Genomic DNA, 26,085 nt, shown 5'->3' on the forward strand with positions numbered 1-26,085 from the left:
AGGATGTACAGAAGGATCATAATGTGGTAAATTCCCATATAAGGACCAGAAATTCTAATTAGATAACAAGTATATACAGACAAATCAGAAGAGCTAAATGATTTTAATTTAAGATTTAGATTACTACTCCCTTAGTTTGTCTTGGACCACATTGCCAGCTGTTCCACCATACAAGCTCCTTTGCAACCATCCCTGAGTAAAATCAGGAGATAATCTGTTTAAGAGGAGAAATTTGAACACTGAGGGCCAAATAAGTACTTGTAATAACTCCGCTGAAGTCAGTAGTAACCCCAGGGATATATTTGGCACTTAATGCTATTTGTGCTACATGCTTTTTTTTTGAAATCTTTGCTTTTAGGAATAAACATTTGACCCGGTTGCTGACCAGTTGAGGTTTCTGAGACTGTTCTCCCTGGATTAATGTTGTTATAAGAGGTACATATAATCTTTTTCTTAAATTATTGATATCCCTGAGAGTTTCTGCTAGAGGTATGCAGAACAATTCTGTTTTTATTAAGTAATACCTGTATCATAAACAAACTAATAGTATGTTGGATTTTACCTCTCAATGCTTAATTTACGTTAATGTTCACACAAGAGTGGCTGAAAGGGTCAGATAAACCCAGTTTTTTGCTTGAATGCTTTTCAGTTTTATCATGAGAGCTTTTAGGCCAGGTCTGCAGAAGAAAGTTGTATTGGCAGCATTTGCCTTTTTTTCTAGCATAGCCTTTCTGTCTACGTGATCAGAAGTCCGTCTCAAAACTTTTCTAAATGCTCCGTGTAGTCTTCATCTGCCAGTTGTTCACTGAAAGCATATCCCTTGCTCCTGGTCTTGTGCTGCTGCCTGGTGTAGGAAGGAGGAGTTAGATTTCCTTGTGGCAAGGAGCACGCTTGCAGGTACGGCACTCCTGCAGGAACAGGAACGTTTACACTGACTTGGTGAAGGAGATGGCAGAATTTGAATACTTTGGAGAGGAGTACTAGTGATAGGCAAAGGGAAAAGAGCTAAGGTAAGGGGAATCAGAAGGTGAAGGAAAACAATATTGTTGATCTGAATTTGATGGATTAGGTTTTATGGGTCGCCACTCATTGCATCTGACCAGAAGATTTATAGGTTCTTATCCAATTCAGACTAAAGAGTTCTATATTGGCAAAGGATTCTCGGGGTGCTTGGTGAGGACAATACCAAACTGATAAAATCTTTATTGCCATTAACATAAAAATAAGGAATGCAATGAAACTTATAGCTGCAAAACAGTAAAAACTTCAAAACTCCTAGTGCTAACATTTCTGTTATAAGTACCTTAACCTAATATACTCACACCCTTCCTTGAGGACCCGATAATATGAAGTGAAGGACCAGCCTCACTCCTGGCATGCCCTATTACATGATGGTTCTGGCTTTCCCAATGGAAAGGAATGTTGAGTAGTTATGCTATACTACACAAACTGAGCTGATAGCGTGATAGAAGATAGAATAAGATAAATAAATGAATAGATAATCTATAGAGTATAGAACATAACAGACCCTAAGAGCTAAAAAGCCTCTCGAGTGCTCTCTTACAAGGTATTTTATAGGATCCTGACTTATGGAAATCAGGCCCAACCCACTATACCCAAATCTTAGTTCTGTACCCTAAGCAATGTATGAGTACCCTTCTTCTATAGGTTAGTGAATTATGACACTTACTTTTTAAATATATTAATGAGAATTCTCTCATTCCAAAACTGCCAGCCTAGGCTCTCTTGATGACCTTGAGTTGTGGTGCACCCTGCAGTTACCAACCAGTTGTAAAAACCAGATAAACCTGTGATGTGATGTGGATAGTTCCTCCCTTTGGTTCCCCAAAATTTCAGGGACCATACTTATGTGTGCCAAAGGTTGCCAGTTTTTATACTGATATATTTATAAGTAATTCTACTTTTTACTATATAGCAGATCTTACGGGATCTTTCAGGCCGGTAGGCTTCTTGCATTTCAGCAAAACTTATTATTAGGAAACACGTGCCTTAATACATCCTAAATTCCAAGAAATTAATACTGATACAAAATAAGAATAAAATGGATTAATTTCAGAAAAAGAAGCATATTAATTAATACTGCTGGCTGAATTAGTAGGATATAATAGCTAGCAAAATAATCCTGTGGGCTGCAATATGAAGCCTGGGTCATTGAATCCGTCTCTTATTTCCTGCACATTACCTAGTCTGACCAGCCTGTATAGCAGGACGTGCTTTATTGCCTGACATTCTTTGATGACATAACCCCACCATTTATTTCCTAATGCCAAAGTGATTGGCAACTGATCAATAGCAATCTGAGGCTGCAAACTTCCATATGATGATCACTATTCATATCTCCACTGTAAGGGAAGCTCTCATCTTGGTATCCATGCATTGCAAGACTGGGCTGAACTTGGCACGTGGTGCCAGGAGTGTGGACTTCTTCATCTGACAGTTCTGGGATGACTGATAGTGGCTCCAGGTTTGCATCGCAATCTGGTCTAAGTGCTTAATGCTTGCTGTATGGTCCCAAAATTGCAGCTCTACAAAGTGCAGTTGTTCCATGATTAGCTGTAACAGCATAGCCTCCATATTATCTCTCCAGTCATCCTCATTTGGGTCTGTCTGAGTCCTTCACAGATTCAACAGGATTGTTACCCTGTCCTTAAAATAGAGAAGAGCGAGTCATTCATCTGTGCTGCAACCGTATTTGCAGCAGCAAGTTCATAAATGGTGCTCAAGAGCAGTTGATTATGGGCAAGGATAGAGAATTGGGAGCGTTTGACCGTGTATCGCCACAATTCCCTGAGAGGGGTGTTGCTATCCCATAGGACACAGTGATTGCTCCAAAATGCACAGAAGCCAGTTCCCACAAGGTAGTGTTCCTGAATATGGTGCTGGGGATACTGGGATACTCACCTACAGCTTTTTTTGCCAATGCAGCTTGATGCTGTATAGACAAAATTCAATGGCCAAAATAGCTAAGTGTGAACCCTTTGCCAAAATACTTTTGTTAGCTTTATGCTGACAGAACTTTTACTGGCAAAACTTTCTAGTAGAGACAAGGCCACATAGAGACAGATATCGGTTTTATCATCTACCGCCTTGATCAGTATAAAAGTTTGGTTGTGAATTGAAATAAAATGTCTGTCTTGGTAGTTGAGAGATCTTCTGTGGATGCTGTCAAAACCTCAGAGTAATCTTGGTATTATCTAGTAAGCAATTCAAATGCTTCACACAGAGATTGAATCTTATTTGTAAAAATTGTTTGTTTAGAGGCTAAAGTAGTAGTATTGGATATAGCTTTAAAATCATAATAAAAAAAGCTTAGCAAAGTGAAATTAATTCAAGCATTGACAGGAGACCTTACAAAGATTAACATGTTCTTGTTCTAAGACATTCAGATATCAGTGAAAATACAGTTGTGGTTTGTTTACAGTCTTGATTTAGACAGATAGCATGAGAAGACTTAATTTCGATTTTAAAAGGTTAAGAGACTCTGGGTATTGCCTTTCTGTTCCCTGCTAACATGCAAATTCTTTATAAAGATCCATGTAGGGCTATCAGGCAATGAAAAAAATTAATCACAATTAATTGCTCTGTTAAACAATAATAGAATACCATTTATTTGAAAATGTAGAAAACATCCAAAAATATTTAAATATTTTGATTTCAATTACAACATAGAATACCAAGTGCTCACTTTATATTTATTTTTTATTATAAACAGTTGCATTGTAAAAATGAAAAAATAATCTAATTTTTCAATTCACCTAATACAAGTACTGTAGTGCAATCTCTTCATCATGAAAGTTGAGCTTACAAATGTAGAATGATATACAAAAAAAGTCTACATTCAAAAACAAAACAATGTAAAACTTTAGAGCCTACAAGTCCACTCAGTCCTACTTCTTGTTCAGGCAATCACTGAAACAAACAAGTTTGTTTATATTTGGAGGCGATAATGCTGGCTGTTTCTTATTTACAATGTCACCTGAAAGTGAGAACAGGCATTTGCATGACGCTGTTGTAGCCCATGTCGCAAGATATTTATGTACTAGATGCGGTAAAGGTTCATATGTCCCTTTATGCTTCGTCCACCATTCCAGAATACATGCTTCTATGGTGATGAAGGGTTCTGCTCAATAACGGTCCAAAGACATGCAGACTAACACACGTTCATTTTCATCATCTGAGTCAGATGCCACCAACAAAAGGTTGATTTTCTCTTTTGGTGGTTCAGGTTCTGTAGTTTCTGTATCGGAGTGTTGCTCTTTTAAGACTTCTGAAAGCATGGTCCACACCTCATCCCTCTCAGATTTTGGAAGACACTTCAGATTCTTAAACGTGGGTCAAGTGCTGTAGTTATCTTTAGAAATCTCGCATTGGTACCACCTTTGCATTTTGTCAAAACTGCAGTGAAAGTGTTCTTAAATTGAACAACATGTGCTGAGTCATCATCCAAGACTGCCATAATATGAAATATATGGCAGAATGCGGGTAAAACACTTCTTCCCCCAAGGAATTCAGTCACAAATTGAATTAATGCATAATTTTTTTTTAACCAGCCTCATCGGCATGGAAGCATGTCCTCTGGAATGGTGGCCAAAGCATGAAGGCGCATACGAATGTTTAGCATATCTAACACATAAATACCTAGCAATGCCAGCTACAATCACTTATTATTTTCTGATGACATAAATAACAAGAGGGCAGCATTATCTCCTGTAAATGTAAACAAACTTGTTTGTCTTAGTGATTGGCTGAACAAGAAGTAGGACTGAGTAGACTTTATAGGCTCTAAAGTTTTACGTTGTTTTGTTTTTGAGTGCAGTTACATAACAAAAAAATCTACATGTGTAAGTTGCAATTTCACCATAGAGATTATAGTACTTCTATTATTATTATAATACTTGTTGTATGAGGTGAATTGAAAAATGTTGTTTCTTTATCATTTTTACAGTGAAAATATCTGTAATAAAAATAATATAAAATGAGCACTGTACATTTTGTATTCTGTTATAAATTGAAATAAAATATTTGAAAATGAAGAAAAACATCCAAAATATTCAATAAATTTCAATGTAATGTATTATGGTATTCTGTTGTTTAAGCAATTAATTTTTTTGAGTTAATTGTGTGAGTTAACTGTGAATCATCAACAGCCCTAATCATAAGTCTTAATGTCTTGCTGTTTTGCTGCTAGGCTTTTTTTTTATTGGCTGATATAGAAATGGAAGAAGTAAAAAGGGGAGGGATGGTGTTAAAGCATATTTGTACGTTCAGTCACATCAATTTTCTCACCCACTTTTCAAATTTAGGATGGTATTCTTTTTTCCATATATCCTTGTTTTCTATGTTGGATTCATTTCAAATATTGGTGTATACTTGATTTGCTTTGTGTTTCAACGTTGTTACTCTTGTTGAATTTAACATAGTTCTAGTAAAATGTGCAACAGATTTTCAGAAAATCTTCATCTTTGAGTAACCAATTGCTTGGATTCCCCTCTTAGTGTGCATTCACCCCATGTGCATGAGATTGGATTCTTTTGTCATCAGTGTTCATTGGGGTGATGATGCCTGCACGCTATATGTCCTCACAACCTCATTTGAAGGCATAAAGGTTGGAATGAGCCCAGATGTTCCTCAGTTCCTTTCTACTGCATATGGCAACAAGATGGAACCCTTGCGGTTTTTGCTTGCTTCTCCTCAACTTTGTTGTAGTTAGTACTAGTAATTAGTTGTTAGGTAGTTAATTTTAGTTTGCCTGTTGGCTTAAAAAAAAGAGGAGAAAATGTTTACTGTCTTTTACTAATTTATTTATTAATAGTAGGTATGGAACCCCCACCCACTAATAGGACTCAGGTTGTTATGATGGAAGCTAAATCTCTGGGGTCTAAGACATGCCCATCCTGCAATGCTTCTAAACTATGAAGGAATGGGCATTCTAAGTGCCATTTTTATTTAGGTAAAGGTCATATCCCTAACTGGCCATCTGCTGGGTTTCTTTTTTAAGCAAACGCAGAAGGCTAGGGATGCCTATTTCTTCTGGAGAACTCCATGAAAGCCACCTCAAACATGGAGGAGAAGGACATCAAGGAAACCACTGGAATAGGTTACGTAGGAAGGTGGTGGAATCTCCATCCTTTGAAGTTTTTAAGGTCTGGCTTGACAAAGCCCTGGCTGGAATGATTTAGTTGGTGTTGGTCCTGCTTTGAGCAGCGGGGTTGAACTAGATGACCTCCTGAGATCTCTTCCAACCCTAATCTTCTATGATTCTATATCTCAGACACTGTCCTCCCTCTAATCCTTCTTGGCTTCCCATAGAACATTGACTAAAGTTCTGAGCCTCAGGTGTTTCTGGCAAAACATGTGTCTCTGGATTGGGGCATGAAAAGGCTCCTGCAGGATCCTGCATAGGAAAGAATTAAAATCCATCACGCTGGGGCCAGCTGATAGAACCTCCCTGCAGACTGCTTTGGATGTATCTGATAGATTTGCATGCACCATGTCCACATTGGTGGACATGCAAAGATCCTCTTGGATCCAGTCATTGGGAATACCCACGGAAATCCAAACAACTATAGAGGATCCTCCATTTGAAGGCTGTGACCCTTCAGCTCAAAGACTTATGGGTCCCTTCGCTCATTAAAGAACTGTAGAAACACTTTGCATTCTCATTGGGCTTGTGTGCTACACCTCCAAGGAGAAAGCAAGTCAGACTCCACGCCTCCTTGAAGCAGCTTCCATCTGTTTCGTGCTACTATAGCCCACAGAAGGCATTGAGGAAAAAGTAGAGGTTCCAATATAGACCATCCACTGTCTCTTCCTTAGCTACAACATGTCTGATGTCTTCCCCTCAAGAACCATAGGTTCAGTTTGGCAGAACCTTTCGATGATTTTTACCCATTTTTTCCCTATTTGGCAACTGCCTTTTTTCTCCAGGGAGCTTGGGCTGAGATCACCATGGACCAGTCGTCCGGAAAGATTGTCAGCAATGAGTATTGCATACAATTCCAGTGTGTTCCAAGCCTCCAGCTATCTTTCCTGACCGTCTTCAGGGATACTGTTGAAACAAGAGATGGACTTTCTTTTGCATTTCAGAGCAGTGGAGGAGACACCCTTAGAGGTCAGAGGTAGGGGTGTTTTATTCTCACTATTTTCTCATTTCACAGAAGAAAGAGGGACGGTGTCCCATTCTGGACCTTCAGCATCTCTATAGGTTTAACTGTTGTTTCAAATTCAGCATGGTGACTTTTGCCTCAATAATTACATTATTAGATTCTCAAGACTGGTCTCCAGCTCTTGACCTACATGAAGTTATTGAGAAGATTCCAGACTATCTTCATACAACCATACGTCTGCTTCACAGGAAATCTCAGATTCCTAGTAGAAATATCTCATTGCCAGTACAGATTCCGACCCCTTTGTTTCTCCATAATACTGAGAGTATTCACTAAGTGTTTGGCGGTCATGGTATTTCACATAAGGAGATGGGGACCAGGTCTACTGTATCTCAGTGACTGGCTGATCCAAGGAAGATCACCCCAGCAAATGACCCTAAAGCTCTTTGTTTCCCTGAGCTTCAAAGTCAACAGAGAAGAATTGACACTTACTCCAACTCAAAGCATAGAGTTCATCCGAGTTCATAGTAGATTTCAGGTCAGTCAGAGCTTGCTTTCCACAAGGAAGATTCCAGACTATAATGAACCTTGTCAATCAACTAAATTAGCTCACCAAAAGACATCAATAAGAACATGCCTCAGACTTCTGGGACACATGACCTCATGCACTTGTGTAAGTTTCATGGACTCATATAAATGTCAGGCTGGAAGGGACCTTGAGAGGCAGGACTCAGTATACGTAGACCATCTCTGACGGATCTTTGTCTAACCTTAAACCTTAAAATCATCAAATGATGGGGATTCTACAACCTCCCTTGATAACCAGTTGCAATACTTAGCTATCTTTATAGTTAGAGGATTTTTTTAATATCCAACCTTCTAATATTTAATTACTGATCTCCCTTGCTGCAGATTTAAGGTGATTACTTCTTGTTCTACCTTCAGTGGCTATGAAGAACAGTTATCCCTGTCCTCTTTGTAACAACCCTTAACATATTTGAAGATTATTACCAGTTCTCCTCCCGCCTTCCCCAGTTTTCTTTTCTGAAAGCTAAACATTACTTTCCTCATATGTCCTTTATTTTCTAAACCATTAATATTTTTTGCTCTACTCTGGGGTCTCCAATTTCTTCTTTTCTTCCTTAAAGTATGGCACCCACATTAGCACATTAGTCCAGCTGAGGCCTCACCAGTGCCAAGTTGAGTGAAACAGTTACCTCCTGTGTCTTGCATACTATACTCCTGTTAATGCAGCCCAAAATCTTAGCCGTTTTCACAACCACATCATTGTTTACTGCAGAAAAGGATCTGAGTTCTGTTACCTAGTCAGTTATTTTCCATTTGGTATTGGTATATTTAATTTTTCTTTCCAAAGTATACTTTGCACTTGTATTCATTGAATTTGCCAAACCTCACCTATGCTCCATACAAGGGTGATTTGGAATTAGTGCATCTCCCGGCAGGCAGAACATGAACATGATGTTCATGGTTCTGCAAAAAGTTCTCTCCTTGTTAAACTGGTTGAAGACCCTCTTCTTGTGTGCAACAGAGTACCTCTCTCTGTACCTTGACGTCCAAAGACTCTGGTGATGGATGCCTGAACTCAAAGATAGGGATCCTATCTAGATCACTTTGAAACTCAGGGCATGTGATGATACCCTTATGAAGCTCATCTGCACATAAATGTCCTGGAACTGATATTCTGGCATGTGAAGGCATTTCTGCCTTTACTCCAAGGATCCACTGTGCATGTATTGACAGACAACAGCACAGTTACTCATTACTTTAACATATAGGGAGGAGCTGTGTTCTCTCTGCTTAGTTAAGAGGCCATTTGGCTCAGGACTTAGCATGATCTGGAGATATATACCACATATCCCAGCTGTTCAGAATTTGCTCTCAGGCAGGGCTACCCATCACTAGACCTCTTTCCCACAGACCAGGATAAAAAATGCTAAGTGTTCTGCTCTCAAAAGAGCTCCAGCCTGGGCTTCCTGTTAGATGTCTGTCTCATAATTTGAATACTAGGACTGATGTATGCATTCCTGCTGAGCATCCTAAGGAAACTGAGGCAGGATGCTGCATCAGTAATAATGGCAACCTCACCCTGGGCCAGGTAGTTATGGTATTTGTATTTGATAAACCTCACAAAGCCTCCATCCCAATCATTTTATTCATTCTACTTGATGAAGCCTTGCAGAACAATGGTCAGGTTGTACGCCAGGACCCAGCATTACTACAGCTGGCTGAGATCTACCCAAAGAAGCTGTTCAGCTGGAGTTCAGAACATTTTGCTCCGAAGCAGGAAACCCTCAAGAGATTGACCTATAAAACTTAAATGGAAGAGAGATTTTATTTGGGCATGTCAGCACCAGCTGTCTCCTCTGACGACATCAATTTCTGCAATACTGGATTATTTTCTAGTCCAGAAGCAATGTGGGCCTTCTATTATTTCCATAAGGGTCCATCTAGCAGCAGTATTTGCAGAGCACTGGCCTATCCAGGGCAACTGTATTTTTTCACACTACAGAGGAAATACCTTGTTCATGGTTTTCCCTTAGTTTGAGATGCCCTTCTTTCTGGGACCTCAATATAGTAAGAGTTGACAGGTCCCTCTTGAGTCTTTAACAGCCTGTTCTCTCTACCATCTATCAGTGAAGACTGCCTGTTTGGTAGTTATCACATCAGCTTGAAAGGAAGAGGAGATTCAAGTTCTCATGATGGTTCTCCTTATATTGTGTTCTATAAGGACAGGATTACTCTCAAGCCTTTATCCCAAGTTATTATCTAAAATTGTTTGAGTTCCATATGGACCGATATAGTCATTTCCCAGAATTCTTGTCCAAGTCTCTCTCAACCCTGGGGGAAGCTAAACTTCATACCTTGATGTAGTAAAGGTATTGTCATGTTACTTTAACAGGACAAAAGCATTAAGGAACACATCTAGACTGTTTATGGACTCATTAGGATAAAAATCAGGTAATGGCCTCAAATAATTATCAAAATGGGTCTCCAACTGTATAAGAACTCGTTATGAGCTAGCTAGGTTAGATCAATGTAGCCACATTAGAGCTCAGGCAGCCTCTCTTGCTGATTTGAAGAGACTATTTTTTTTTTTTTTGTTAAGAAATGTGTAGGGCAGCTATATGAAGCTTCATCCACACTTTTACAAAACACTATTAGTTAACAAAGATTTCCACATCATATGCTCATTTTGGTAGTGCTGTCCTGCACTCATTGTTTTAGTAGGATTCCTAGTACCAACTTCCAAGTAAACAGAATACTGCTTGTTAGTCATCAAAAGTGGAAGCCATGTGGACAGTCACTCAAAGTAGTAATGGTTACATACTTTACAGTAACTGTGGTTCTTCAAGATGCCCACATAGATTCTATGACATGCCCTCCTCCTTTGCTACTATGGAGTCCTATTCCTCTCAGATTCTCTCTTGATGAAGAAATTTGGGACACAAGTGGCCTGCTTCACCCTTTATGTCCTTGGGTGGGAGGATGCAAGGATATCAGGGATGCAGGTTCGTCTCCAATGGATACATCTTGTCAAAAAATCCAGTCTTGCCTGCATGTGATGTATACACGTAAAGAGTGGAATCCACGTGGATAACACACCTTAAAGAACCCTAGTAACTGTGAGGTAAGTAAGCATTCTTTCACTTACATGACTGTATTGCTCCTTTCATGGTGGTCTCTTAAAGAGCATTTTGGGGTGTTGGTCTCCTGTGTGTTTGTAGTTTTTTCTGTTTATGGCAGGTATTAAATGAAATAATACGTAAGAGCGATTAACAGATTTTTAAATGGTATTAGATTTGTCATAAATACATATTTTTCACCTTTATGATCTTGTGAACTTTGACCTTTATCTTTAGTACATAATTAACTTTTAAAATTGATTTTTTTCACAGTTGACATAAAAATATTAATATAAAATTCCCTTCCCCATGACAAGCTTTGAATTACTAGCCACTCTCTTCCTATACTTACATGACTGAAAAGCTTAGAGAGCTGAGATGATGCAGCACTGTTTTCCTTCTTTCAAATCTCCCTTTTATTGTTGTTGTTCATAATACTAAGTCTTACATTTATAAAATATCTTTGTTTTTTTCATTGTTTCTCATCTCTTAACTACGTTTTCAGATAGAAACTGAGGCATTATACTACTTGATTTCATTTGCAGGTGAATGGTCGGGTTTATTTTCCCCATGTCATTTTTCCTCCACCTCCCCCTTCAGCCCCTTTGTTTGGTGTATCACATACACTCCTCTCGGTTTACTAGATAACTTTAGTTGTAATTCTGCTGTGCAATAAAAGAAATATTCCTTTAAGGTAATGCATTTCATCATTAAGTGGTGTGTGTATGTCATAAAAGATCTAGGCCCCCAGCACATGTGAACACATTTGGTTACTTGACTTGTTTCCTAGAATAATTCCTTAAAAAGTTGAGCTCAGTGTGAGTAGACCTTAGTAATTGTTTTAAGTTAATATTTACTCATGGTCGATCCAGAGACAAGCTCTGCATTCAAGAGGTGCAGGATATATGACAAGGTGTTGTCACTGCCTGACACACCAGGTGCCATATCTGCCTAGAAAAAGGCCATTCTCCCTGGGCCTTTTTCATCCATATCATATTTACCCTCAAAAGCTTATCAGAATGAGAAAGGAAACCAAAAGTGATCCTCCCAGAGCATGCTGTATTTTCGTGTTTAGCTGCACTGAAGAAGTGGGAGTCTGGGCTGGTTTAGTAAAAAGCACACTTCTCAGATCAAATAGCTGAGAAGTGGTTGTCCTTGGATTCTTTCAGATCTTTAGTCACTGACAAGTGAGACTGATGCTGTTGAATGGAAATGTTTTGAGAAAGTGTTTTGTGCATGAGAAATACTAGACCTTGAAAGCCATGTCCCAGCTTACTTAATAACAAAACAGGTGATGGTCCACCAAAATTGAAGGCGTCAAGACCATTTCCTCCCAATTTTCATATAAGATGAAAACATTGGGCCAGATTCGTAGCTGCACCAAGTAAGCATGGAGCATAACTGGTGGGGGGACATTTGTAGCTCACTAATCCAGAGACTGGTTTTACACCAGCCAGGCCCTCATCATGGTGCAGAGCAACCCCAAGATAGATGGAGAGAAACCAGTCTGTCTGGAGCAATAGAAAGCTTAAAAACTGATGTGGAATAATCTAAGCCATGGGTTGATTTGCACATGACCCTTAATAATTAACAGCTTTAATCATTCTTGGACTTGCAAAATAATTCACTGTACTCCTCCTTCAGCATGGATCTGTTAGAAACAATACATTCAAACTATTCTAATTACTGCAGAGTAACCTCTTTTCTTTATCCCAGCATCTAGCTAAGCCCCAACTTTTAACGTTTTAATCAATATTTTAATGAGGAAAAAAAAAATTAAAAGATGCAAGTTTAGAGAGACAAATTAAGTAGGAGGGCAAGATTAAAGACATACTCCAAAACTTGTTTATTCAGATAAAAATCCACTCTGAAGTCTCTGCTGCTGTTCGTGGCTGGGCATAAAGCTTAAGTGAAGTTTTGTTGGCAATGATTTTATTTTGTGTGTATACTGTTGATAAAATTCTTGGTAACTCAAAAGAAAGAAGTTAGTGCTACTAAAAGCCAAACCTTTTCTCATTCAGAACATTGATAGAAAATAAACTCCCTAAATTCCTTCAACCCTCTCTCAGTGCTTTTAATTTTCATATCCTTTATGACTATTAATCATTTTCACCTCTGAGGTAGATAATTTCTATTTTTATTTTCTTAATGGGAACGTGGAGGCACAGACAGTTCAAGTTGAATTAATGGGAGCTTGTGTGATACACAACTCGCAAACAAATTTTATTCAACATTGGAGAAGTTTAACTTTACTTGGTTGGCAAATGTTAAGTATACAGCATGCAGGGTTGCTGTTCAGTAACTGAAAAGCAGCCTAGGCTTGTTCAGTTATGCAGTTCAGGGCGTCTGATTTGCATATTCGTTGTACTGTTATTTCTCAAACTATACAGTATGTGATTTCTGTACTCTGGTTAACAGTAATTTTGAGCCAGCGTGCAGGGGAATGTGTAATCATTGTAGTGTTACTTTTCCATAACAATACTATGATTACTGAAATCTTATATAAAAGGAGAAGCTGTGTGGTTCACAGCATAGGTCCCCACAATGGGACTTGGGAGATCTGAGTTCTGTTTTTGGTTCTTCCATTGGCCTGCTGGGCAGCTTTGGGCAAGTCACTTCAGCTCTCTGTGCCTCTGTTTGCCCATCTGTAAAATTGAGTTAATGATACTTGCCTCCTTTTGTAAAGCACTTAGATATCTGTTGATGAAAATTATTATATGTGAAGGATTGTCCTGTGGCTAGGGCACTAGCCTAGGATTTGGAAGATCCAGGTTCAGTTCCATACTCCTCCACAAATACCCTGTGTGATCTTGGGCAATTCATTTAACTTCCCTGTGCCTCTGTTGCCCATCTGTAAAACTGGGATGATACTTCTCTATTTTCCCAGGGGTGTTGTGAGGATGAATACATGAAAGATTGTGAAGCACCTGGAGATCTACTGATTAAAAGCGCTATATAAGAGCTAGGTGGCATGTCTACTCTACTCCATCAGTTCTGATTGACTAACCTATACAGAATTTTCAAGCTGTTTCTCAGCAGTGAAGATGTCACCTCAGGATCTCACTGCTTTCAGAAGAAGTCAAACAATTAAAAATATATATGACACAGAAAAAAAATAAAAGCAAAAAATAAAGAGCATGGGCTGTCAAATAGTTGAAAGGGCAAATGTGTACTGGATTGGGCCCTTCTCATTGCTTGCCCTGCACAAAAACCTTTCTTCTTCGAGTAGTGTCCCTATGGGTGATCCACTGTAGATGTGTCTGCATCCCTGCACCTCTGATGGGATATTCTAGATAGCAGTGTCTGTTCGGTCTGCATATGTGCTGTCCGTCTTGTGCTTTGCCTTGAGGCTATTTAGTGCTGCACGGTTGAACCACCCTAGTTCCTTCTCAACTGCCCTTGGTGTGAGACAGTGATTAGCAGTCCAATTCTGATTACAGTTCCTCATTTTGAATTTTGTAGTAGCCAGTAGTTTCCATTCTCATAGTAGCTAGTAAAGCTTCCATTCTAATTCTCCCACGCCCTACCCCCCAATTTTTTTTTCTTTTTCTCCCTGTCCTTGACACGTTCCCCTGCCACCTCCTGGGAACTGACTTCCTGCTCCCCCCTACAGGGATTATGCCTGGCTCCCCTGGGTTGAAACATTGCCTCTCCTGCCTCTTATTGCCTCTAAGCGATGATAACTCTCACTGTATCCAGTGCCTCGGAGAGGTTCACATTAGTCAAAAGTGCACTTTTTTTGCCAAAAATTGAAGGCCAGAACGAAGAAGAGCTATGAACTAAAACTTATGCTCCTCATGATGGAGAGTTCCTGCAGACTGGCCTCTGACCCCCGTCCTGCGACTTCCCTGGAGCAATGGTCACCGCCAAGACCATCACCTTCCAAGGAAAGAGCGCTTAAGGGGAAATCTTCTGACTTCCCTCGTAAGACTTAAGAAAAGGGTGACAAGTCCCCAGACTGAGCACTTAACCAGTCAGAGGAGATCCGCAACAAGATTAGTGATCTTGGCACTGCAGTATGGTACCCATAAGGCTCAGGGATCCTCAGCTACTGGTACTGTCCTCAACCCTAAAGACCCAAGGTGCACAAGGATTAGATATGTCATAGAATCGTAGGGTTGGAAGGGACCTCAGGATGTCATTTAGTCCAATCCCCAAACAGATTTTTATCCCAATTCTCTAAATGGCCCCCTCAAGGATTGAACTCGCAATCCTGGGTTTAGCAGGCCAATGCTCAAACCACTGAGCTGTCCCTCCCCCTGTTGGAACCATCTGACAGAGCTGGAAGCAGAAACTGTACCTCCGCAAAAGCAGCACCGATGCATATGACTGCAGTACCTAGCACCTCTATTTAGCCCTCTTCTGATCACCTCATCACACCACAAGAGATCTCAGCCTCCACTGACTCCTTCAGTACCAATGAGCTGGCAACAACAAACCCTAGTAGCATTGATCACCACCATGGTAATGCAGGAATTTAGTTTTTTCCAGAGACCAGCTGATTACCATTACATCTCAGTCTCTAGGATCACCACTACCAACTATCTCTTGGTCTCCAAAATCACCTGTGGTACCAAGGCATTCATCACCAGCCCTCTGCCTGCTCTACCTTTATCTAGCAAAGAGGCCAACAGTGAGGAGGACGATGTGTTCTGAAACTAAGCAGAGACTAACTCAGCTGAGCAACACCTAGGGTCTTCTTGAGTTGTAGCCAGACCCTTCACTACTTACTTGGCATTGACACCTTTGGATGCCACTACCCAGGCCCTTTGCTCCACCCCTGTGGCCATAATAGGAACCACAGGCAGCCTACAGACACCATCCTTCTGGGGCCTCCTGTGTCTCCTACAGGGAGACAGAATGACCCTCTCCTTCAACCTCTCTTTCCAGAGCCCTGAATCTCTGGAGGAACCGTTTGAAGAGCAGGAGGCTAGACTGAAGCTAATATTGCCTCATTCTCACTGGTGGAAGCTGTAATGCCCTCTCCACCATCAATAGCGGATGATTTTAAACTATTGCAAGATCTCACTAAAGGTTGCTGTCAAAGAGGTAGAAGTTGGATCACAAATGACTAGACATCCTACGTATGGCCTCAACATGGATTGCACTCCCAGCCAATCAAGTGCTCTTGGACCCTGCCAGAGTTTTTTGGCAAACACCAGTCTCCATAACTCCTACATGCAGAAAGGCCGATTACATTCTTGGAGTGCACATAGTATATTTTACACTTCTTTTTCCACATCCTTTGCCCATCTCTGTTGTCGAAGATGCTGTAAATACATGTGGAAGACAGCATCATGCTAACTCTGTCCTTATGACAAAAACTGGAAGAGGCAAGATCTATTTGGTAGAAAGGCATATTCCTCTGCAACCTTATAGTTTAGGATTGCAAATTACCACCCTTAATGGCAAAATATGATCACAGCAATTGTTGGAAACTTAATGCTGTTATTGACCACCTGCCGAATTAACAAAAATAACAGTTTCATGCCACAATTAATGAGGGCCAGCTGATCGCAATGATAACACTGCAGACAGCACTAGATACCGCAGGTACAGCGGCCCGCTCTGTATCGATGGCGGTGGTGATGAGATGAGTTTCCTGGTTACATCTTTTGGGGATACTGAAGGAAGTACAAACAGTTGAAGACCTTCCCTTCAAGGGCTCCAAGTTCTTTGAAGACAAAATGGATGCCTCACTTCATATATTGAAGGACTCGAGGGCCACATTGTGCTCCCTAGGAATCTACACGTCAGCACAAAAAAGAAAATGTAGTATACAAACACCCAGATCCTGACTGGCCCAGTTCCCTCCACCCTGGCAGTATTATGATCACAATGAAAGAGATGAGTGCAAAAACAAAAAACATCAACTCCCCCAACCTCTTCAACCCAGCCCTCAACCTCAAAACGCCAGCTTTGATACTTTGGTCAAGGCCCCGAGCTACCACTCCCACCAGTAATTGCTGCAGTATACAAACTGTCCACATCCTTTCAGTTGCCACCTTGCTTGTTTCCAACAAAGCTGGGAAAACAAGGATCTTTGAGATCATTTTCAAGGGTTACTCTATTCATTTTACCTCTGTCTCTCCCTCCTGCCCACCCTCTCTTTCTGTATGTCTTCAGTGACCTTTCTCATGAGAGACTATTACGTCAGGAAAGAGATCATCTATTAAGCCTAAGGGCTATAGAACCAGTTCCCAATCACATCCAGGGAAAAGGTTTCTATTCCAGATAGTTGCTGATTCACAAAAAGAAAGGCGGATGGAGACCCATTCTAGGTCTGAGAGCACTAAACAAATACGTAAAGGCACAAAAATACCAAATGGTCACACTAGCAGCAGTTATTCCTAGAGCTTGGAGACTGGTTGTCAGCCCTTGACCTGCAAGATCCCTATTTTCACATTGATTCAACTATCCCACAGGAGATTCCTCAGATTCACCTTTCTCCAAGATCGTTATCAATACAGAGGGCTTCCATTCGGCCTCTCATATCCACCCAGAGTATTCTCCAAGGTTCTAGTTGTGGTAGTGGCTCATCTCTGTAAGTTAGGAATCATGATTTACTCATATTTAGATGACTGCCTTCTCAAGGCTCAATACTTCAACCTCCTGTGGACCATACAAAAGACTATGGAGATATTTAAGCAGCCGGGACTACAACTGAACACTCCAAAATTGACTTTGACTGCAGTACACACCTGGACTTTATAGGGGTTTATTTCTATGCAGTGAAGGCCAGGGCCTTCCTTTCCCTGCCCACATTCAACACCCTGACCACCTTAATACACACCGTTAAGGCTAGCCCCCAAACTTGAGCCAGAAGTTGTCTTCATCTCCTTGGGCACATGGCAGCAGGCACATGCCTGACGACTCAGGCAAAACTCCAATGCACAGCTTGCAAACATGGCTCAGATCAGTGTATACACCAAACAGGGACAGATTACACAAGCCCCTCAGTCAAAGACTCCTTTGAATGGTAGAAAGACCCAGAGAATGTCTGTGCAGGGATCTCATTTGCATAGCTACCTCCAACATTGATCCTGAAAACAGACACATCATTAGTGGATTGGGGAGCCCATCTGGACAATTACAAGGTACAGGGCTGTTGGTCCTCCACAGAATCAGTGCTCCATATCAACCTACAGGAGCTCAGGGTGGCAAGGAATGCCTGTGCATATTTCCTGCCATTGATCAAGGACAAACATATGAAAATCATGACAGACAACATAGCGTGTATGTCTTAATAAATCACCAGGAAGGAGTGAGATCACCATCCCTATGTGGAGAGGCATTAGAATTATGGAATTGGTGTATTCATCACAACATTGTCATATCAGCTGCTTATGTGCCGGAGGTACAGAATATAACAGCAGACAGCCTCAGCAGCACGTTCTCACAGGATCACAAATGGGAAATGGACCTAGGAGTACTCTACAACATATTCTGCTGAAAGGGAAACCCCAGCAGTAGACTAGTTTGCTATGTACAGAAACACGAAATGCTCCCTGTACTGCTCCAGAGCCAGGCTGGGGAGACAGTCATTGGGAGATGTTTTTATGTTTCAGTGGAACAGAGGTCACCTGTACACCCTTCCTCCATTTCCTCTCCTATTGAAGGTCCTACTCAAAATAAGGAGGGGAAAAAGCGAAAGTTATACTTGTAGGCCGAGACAAATGTGGTATCCATACCTAACACAACTAGCAATGTGCCCACCAGTTACTCTTCAGCTCCTTTCTAAATTCCTCTCTCAGAATGTTGGACAGATAGATCCAGCATCCCAGCCTACAAGATCTCCAGCTCAGTATTACTCCTTGAGGGTTCCAATCCTCCTGTTTTGAGTAAGTGAAAGAGGTGCTGATGCATAGCATAAAATCAGTGACTTGTCACACTTTTATGCACAAAAGTGGGAAAGAGTCCAAATCTAGTGTAACTCAAAACAAATTACCTGATATATCCTCTTCTCTCCCCTTAATACTAGACTACGTCCAAGATCTCGAGAAGACGGAACTATCTCATAGCTCAGTAAAAGTCCACATTGTGGCCATATCAGCCTTCCATCAGAAGATGGATGAGCAGATACTGAATATCCATCTAACAAGGAAGAGATTCCTCTAGGGTATGGATAACCTCTTCCCACAAATCAGATCTCTGTCACCAACATGGTACCTTAATCTAGTTCTCGAGTGCCCAAAACCACCTTTTGAACCCATGACTGCATGCTCATGTACAGCATGCCTAGCGGCTATCACCTTGGCTTGGAAGATCGAGGAAATAATGGCACACCCTCTTTTTACAGTCTTCAAGGATAATATCATATTGAGACCACACCCAGATTTCCTCCTCAAGGTAGCCTCATCCTTCCATATGAACCAACCCATTTATCTGCCTACTTTCCTCCCAAAATCTCACCGTGACAACAGAAAAGCAATATTACACATGCTTGAAGTCAGGAGAGCTTTCGCCTTTTATTTGGATAGAGCAGAGGACTTTAGGAAATCTCCTAAACTGTTCCTCTCAGTTGCGGACAGATCCAAAGGATCTGCTATATCAAATTAGATTTTCTAAACGGATTTCAGATAGCATAAACTGTTGATATTGTGCCCACAATCTGCAACCTCCATCTGGAGTCTGAACTCATTCCACGAGATCCATCTCCACTTCTATGAAATTTATCAAAATTGTCCCCATTATAGAAATATGTAGGTTAGCAACTTGGGCATTTGCTCATACCTTTGTGGAACCTTATGCAATGACCCATGACTCAGCTTATGACGCCATCTTTGGCTCCACAGTATTGACATCAGTAATAGACTTGAATCCAAAGCCTCAACCTCCATAGGGAGTACTGCTAGGGAGTTGCCTACAATGGAGCAACAGTGGGGATGCTACTCGAAGAAGAAAGTTACTCGCCTTGTGAAGTGACGATAGTTCTTTGAGATGTGTGTCCCTATGGGTGCTCCAATAATGGGAATGAGGGTGGTTTGCCCACGCAGCGGTAGATAGCCTCAAGGCAAAACACAAGATAGAGGGAATGCATATGTGGGCTGAATGGTCTCTGCTATCTAAAATCTCTGACCAGAGGTACAGAGGCACAGACATGCCTACAGTGGGGCACTCATAGGGGGACACATTCTCAAAGAACCATCATTACTGCACACGGTGAGTAACCTTCCCCCCCCCCCCCCCTACACATCAGCAGAGTTCTTTTCTTCAAAATGATTATCATGCATGTTTGTTTCCCACTGTTTACATTGGGAGAATCCTAGTCTTTCCTTCTCATTTTAGTTATTAAACAAAATATAAATGAAAATAATATAGTGCAGTTTTTCTGGAGGGCAGAGGTTGACCTGTAGAGATGGAAAAAGGGGATCAGAGAAGGAAAAATGAGGAGAAAACTGGAAGAAGGGAAATAGGGCTAACAACGTACATGAAATTTTGTTAAATGTACCTGTCAGCACTTAAACATTTTTTCTTTTAATTTAAAATCTAAACTAAAACTACTAGTATGCAGTTTGAGAGTGCTTGCTGTTAACTTAGTGATAATGATACCATAGACAAGTGAATCATGTAGGTTATTTTCTATAAATTCCTTGACCTCTGGCTTTTGAGTTTATTCAGACCAGGAGAAGCTATTACCTCATAAATAGGAAATATATTCAAATTACCAATATTTTTTGCTATATGTAATATGTATTGTCAGTGTTTCATTTGTAAGTTGTAAAGGTATTTTAAAAGTAAATTAAAACAATTGAATACCTTATAGTAGCACACTGTAGCCAAATAATATAGTCACAATTTGGTTACCGTTTGAAAATGTATGGTAATGGTGGTGAATAATCAGTTTGTGTGGTTTCTAGTACTAGTAGGTTGAGTCTTGGAGTGAACATTTCAGAAGAAGCTGTGTGATGTACTTTTTCATCCAGGGGAAGTTGTGTGAGTACCTTGAGGAAAAATGGTAAAGGATAAAATGGTGAATTTCTGTTGAAGAGATAGGGAAAAGTATTGGGAAATGAATTACATTTAATGTATTATTCGGTAATGAATCCCCTTGGATCAATAATGTAATGTGCTTGACATTATTCTGTACATCAAGCACTAAAAGCTACCTTAAAAAAATACCTGTTCAAAAGTCTAAAGATAAACATACTCGCAGATATGTTTTCTGTATTCCAGTGAAGAAGGTAGATGGGAACTCATTGGTGTCCTTCTGCTTTATTAGCACTTTGAGAAGCTCCATTTCTTAATTCTTATTTTACAGTGAAATAAAGTTATGAGAGAATAACAGATTGAGCAATAGTTATTGAAGCAAAATGTTCTTTAGATGACAAGCTGAGCCTTGTCACAAATGTATGCTATTGGAGTCATCCTTGACTACCAAAGACTAGGATGTAAACTCATTGTGTGTGCCGTTCAGTGGCAGTGAGAGGGAATTATTTTTATGCATTTTCCCCTGTGTTTCTGAGTATGTACAAGGATATATTTTCAATTTTGTCAGACTATCCCCTCCACTTTTTTAAATCAGGAAGATCAGATTTTGGAAGATGGATTTCAAAATTTTATGAAGTTTTTATTTAGCAGCAAAACTAATACGAGTAACAATAATAAAAAAAATTCCTTAACTTATTTTTTCTCTTGTCTTTCTCACTGTTTTCCATCCTCCTTTGGATTTTGTACATGTTTCTCCTCCACACTTTTATCTGGCAACCTCTCTTCCCCTTGTTTCTCCATTTCCCCCCCCCCATCACCCCCTCTTTTTGACTTACCCCTTTTTTAAAGGTTCCACTGCTGTTCATCTCTTCATCTCCCTTTGTTAGTCTAATACTGCTGTCCATCTCACCCAGAAGGACCTGCTGTACAGTGACCTTCAAGGGAGAAGCATGGTCAATCTAGTGGTTTTAGGAGTGGACTGGGAGTTGTTTCAAATCTAGCTACTATTCTGTTCTGTCAGACTCACTGTATAACTTTGGGTAGGTCAATGGGACATATGCTCCCAAATCATGTAGGCATTTTTAATCATCCAATTTTTAACTTTTCTGTGCCTCTGTTTTACAATCTGTAAAATAGGGATAATATTTACCCATTCACATATATAAGATGCAATTAATGTTTAAAGCTCCAATTCATTAGTCCAAAAGGCAGTATCAATGTGAAAAGTGTTCTATCCAGTTTATAGAGGTTTGTGGCTTCTGGTTTTATGTTCACCAGTTTTATGTTCAGCTTGTAACAGTGATTGTTATGGTAGGTATCTCCAGAGGCAGATGAATACTTTCTTCTTCGAGTGCTTGCTCATATCCATTCCAGTTAGGTGTGCGCGCGCTGCGTGCATGTTCGTCGGAAGATTTTTACCCTAGCAACACTTGGTGGGTTGGCTGGGCGCCCTCTGGAGTGGCGCCGCCATGGCGCCAGATATATACCCCGCCGACCCAATCGCCCCTCGGTTCCTTCTTACCGCCCGTGTCAGTCGTTGGAACAGTGGAGTGCAGTTTCACTGACCTCCACCTCCCTAGCTACTTGTAGTTCTCTAGTTATTTTGTTGTGTATATAGTTCAAAGTTATATAGTTATAGTTTTTTATTGTTCATAGTTAGTGTATAGTTAAGAGGGGTTTGGGGATTAGCCCCTTCCTCACACCTGGTGCCGGGGTCCATGCCCGGTTCACCGGGTTTCAAACCGTGCTTGGCCTGTCATAAGCCGATGCCGACAGGAGATCCACACGACTCCTGCCTTAAGTGCCTCGGGGAATCTCACCTGACAGATAAGTGTCACATTTGCAAGGCTTTTAAGCCGAGAACAAAAAAGGAGCGGGACTTTTGGCTAAAGCAGCTTCTTATGGAGGCGGCTCTCACTCCTCCACCTTCGGCACCGAGCGCTAGTCAATCGGCGGGCATAAGCACCTCCTCGGCACTGGACCACACCGGTACTGCCAAGGCCTCTTGGCACTGGCCATCGCCGGCACCAAAGTCAACTCGGCACCGCTCCCTCTCCCCGAGGTCGAGAGAGCCTAAGACTCCTGCTGCTTCCATGTCACCTGCACCACAGCCAGAGAGCTTGTCTAAGTCGGATCGCTCGGCACCGACATCTGCCGCGGCACCGACGATGTCGGCTCCGTCGATTCCGGTCCCACGAGGGCCGTCGAGTCTGGTGCCTGACAGCTCCACGGCACGCGCTGTGGTTGAGCTTACTATTCCATCCACGCCGGAGACATTATCAGTGGCGAGGGATATGATTGCCATGACAGAGTCGACGCTGCCTCAACAGCTGGCACCGCCAGTGCAGGTAATACAGTCTATCGGCAAGCCTGCCTTGATAAGTCCATCCTCTGTCGGCACAGCAGAGCGGCTGTGGAGGAAGCCTCAGTTCACCCACCGGATTCTCAGATTCCTCTGGAGCAGGAGATCGCCCAAGAGCAACAGGCCACCCAGGAGCCACTCGTCGCTGGCATCTCCTCTTCCCCTTCTCGAGATGAGGCGGTGGCAGGAACATCCTCCTCGGGCCCTCCAATCGACCTGAGAGCCCATCAGGACCTCCTAAGGAGGATAGCACTCAATATGAACCTCCAGGTGGAGGAGGTCCCGGAGGAGGAGGACCCAGTAGTGGACATTCTATCGGTGGATGCCCCCACTAGAGTGGCCCTACCGTTTATTTGGATCATCCAAGCGAATGCCGATACTATGTGGCAGTCCCCAGCCTCTATCCCTCCTGCGGCCAGGGGAGTCGAGCGTAAATATATGGTGCCCTCTAAAGGGTACGAGTACTTGTATATCCATCCTCTTCCCTGCTCACTAGTCGTCCAGTCCGTTAATGAGAGGGAATGGCATGGCCAGCAGGCGCCAGCCCCGAAATGGAAGGAGGCTAGGCGAATGGACCTACTTGGCCGCAAGGTGTACTCGGCAGGGGCCCTACAGCTCCGGGTGGCAAATCAACAAGCCTTGCTTAGCTGCTATAATTATAACACCTGGGTGGCGGGGGTAAGTTTACGGAGCTTCTCCCTCAAGATTCCCGCCAAGAGTTCGCTGCCCTCTTGGAGGAAGGGAAAAAGGTAGCTAGGACTTCCCTTCAGGCCTCGTTGGATGCAGCAGACTCAGCAGCCAGGACTCTGGCCTTGGGTGTTGCCATGAGGCGTATCTCATGGCTTCAGGTTTCAAACCTCCCACTGGAGCTGCAGTATACCATTCAGGACTTACCATTTGATGGTGAAGGCCTCTTCTCAGAAAAGACTGACCTCAGGCTGCAAAGCCTGAAGGGCAACAAGGTCATAATGCTCTCTCGGCATGCATACACCGGTGACCCAACGCAGATCTTTCCGTCCCCAGCCCCACCGCCCATACTCTGTGCCTAGACAAAGACAGGACTTTGGTAGGCGGTGTGGCTGAGGTGGTCGCAGATGACCGTCAGGACCCCAAGGGGGCCAAAATCAAGGTCCCTCGAAACCACCAATGGGACCAAAGAAGAACTTTTTGAAGGTGCGCCCGAGGGCGGCGTACCAGTTACAGGCCAGGATCCCTCTCCTCCCTTCTCCAGCCGTCTCTCGAACTTCCTCCCGGCGTGGTCCCAGTTAACTTCAGATCACTGGGTCCTACGCACAGTAGAGTATGGGTACCACCTCCCATTTATTTCAACTCCGTCCTCCCACCCTCCGACGTTGTCCCTCTTCAGGGACCCCTCTCACAAGCAATTCCTCTTAAAAGAGGTGCAGACGCTCCTCGCCATAGGAGCCATAGAGGAGGTACTGATGGACGAAAGGGGCAAGGGGTTTTACTCCTGTTATTTCCTAATCCCCAAGTTGAAGGGAGGTCTCAGACCTATCCTAGACCTGCAGGGACTCAACCAGTTTATGATAAAGTTGAGGTTCCGCATGGTATCCCTGAGGACCATTATCCCATCCTTGGAGACTGGTATGCCACTCTCGATATGAAGGACGCGTACTTTCACATCGCCATCTTTCCTCCGCACAGGAGATACCTCCGCTTTGTAGCCAACCATCAGCACTTCCAGTTTACGGTCCTGCTGTTTGGCCTTTCTCCAGCCTCAAGGGTGTTTACAAAGTGTATGGCCGTAGTCGCCGCCTACCTCCGCCGACTTCAGGTACACGTTTTTCTGTATCTGGACGATTGGCTCATCCGAGGGACCTCCGAGACACAAGTCACTCAGCGTGTGGGCATCGTCAAGGACCTATTCACAGATCTAGGCCTGATGATCAATATAGAAAAATCCACTCTGGTTCCCACGCAGAGGTTAGACTTCATAGGAGCTATCCTGGACTCCAATCTAGCCAGAGCCTGCTTACCACAGCCGCGGTTTCAGGCGATGGCAACAATCATCCGAGGTCTACAGAATTTCCCAATGACCTCGGCTCACACTTGTCTCGGTCTCCTGGATCACATGGCTGCCTGCACGTTTGTAACCAAACACGCCAGGCTCCGCCTTCGTCCTCTCCAAGTTTGGCTCAACTCGGTATGCCACCCGGGCAGGGACCCAATAGACACGATAGTCACCATTCCCCCGAGCACCCTAGGCTCCCTAGAATGGTGGCTGACTCCCTCCCTAGTGTGTGCAGGGTTGCCTTTCCATCCACCCCAACCCTCAATGTCCCTGACAAGACGTGTCATCTCTTGGCTGGGGTGCTCACCTCGATCACCTTCGTACTCAAGGCCTTTGGTCTTCTCAGGAGCTGGCATTACACATAAATGTCTGAGAACTGAGAGCAGTCCGCTTGCCGTGCCAGGCATTCCAGCAACAGTTGCGAGGCCGTTGTGTCTCAGTGTTTACAGACGACACAACGGCCATGTACTACATAAACAAACAGGGAGGGACACTGTCCTTCCCCCTTTGTCAGGAGGCCATCCAACTTTGGGACATTTGCATAGCCCACTTGATAGATCTAGTAGTGTCCTTTCTCCCAGGCTTTGGGAACACGCTGTCGGATTGACTCAGCAGATCTTTCCTGTCTCACAAGTGGTCGATCCACCCGGACGTTATACATTCTGTTCCCCAGAAGTGGGGATTTCCCCACATAGACCTGTTCGCTTCCCGCGAGAACAGGAAATGCCAGATGTTCTGCTCCTTCCAAGGTCTCTCACCAGGATCGATCTCGGATGCTTTCCTGCTGCCGTGGAAGAGCCAGCTCCTTTATGCCTTCCCACCATTCCTGCTGGTTCACAAGGTCCTGCTGAAATTCCGCAGGGACGGAGCGTGCGTCATCATGATCACTCCAGCATGGCCTAGGCAGCACTAGTACATCACGTTGCTCAACTTGTTGATAGCCACCCTAATTACCCTGCCACTCCACCCAGACCTCATAACTCAGGACCA

At 42.5% G+C, this 26,085-nt stretch overlaps 1 protein-coding gene across 10 annotated transcripts in view; it reads left to right on the forward strand.

The window, feature by feature from the left end:
- SIPA1L1 (signal induced proliferation associated 1 like 1) overlaps positions 1–26,085 on the forward strand; it is a 405,747-nt gene that overhangs the window by 101,094 nt on the left and 278,568 nt on the right. The window contains exon 1 of one of the 10 annotated variants that reach the window (XM_050953409.1): positions 416–435. The exons of the other annotated variants lie outside the window; for them this stretch is intronic. The gene's annotated coding sequence lies outside the window, so the exon portion shown is untranslated. Of the gene's footprint in view, positions 1–415; positions 436–26,085 lie in introns of those variants that run through there. 10 annotated transcript variants of the gene reach the window in all.

This window comes from Gopherus flavomarginatus, chromosome 5 (genome assembly GCF_025201925.1).
Source record: "Gopherus flavomarginatus isolate rGopFla2 chromosome 5, rGopFla2.mat.asm, whole genome shotgun sequence".
NCBI lineage: Eukaryota > Metazoa > Chordata > Testudines > Testudinidae > Gopherus > Gopherus flavomarginatus.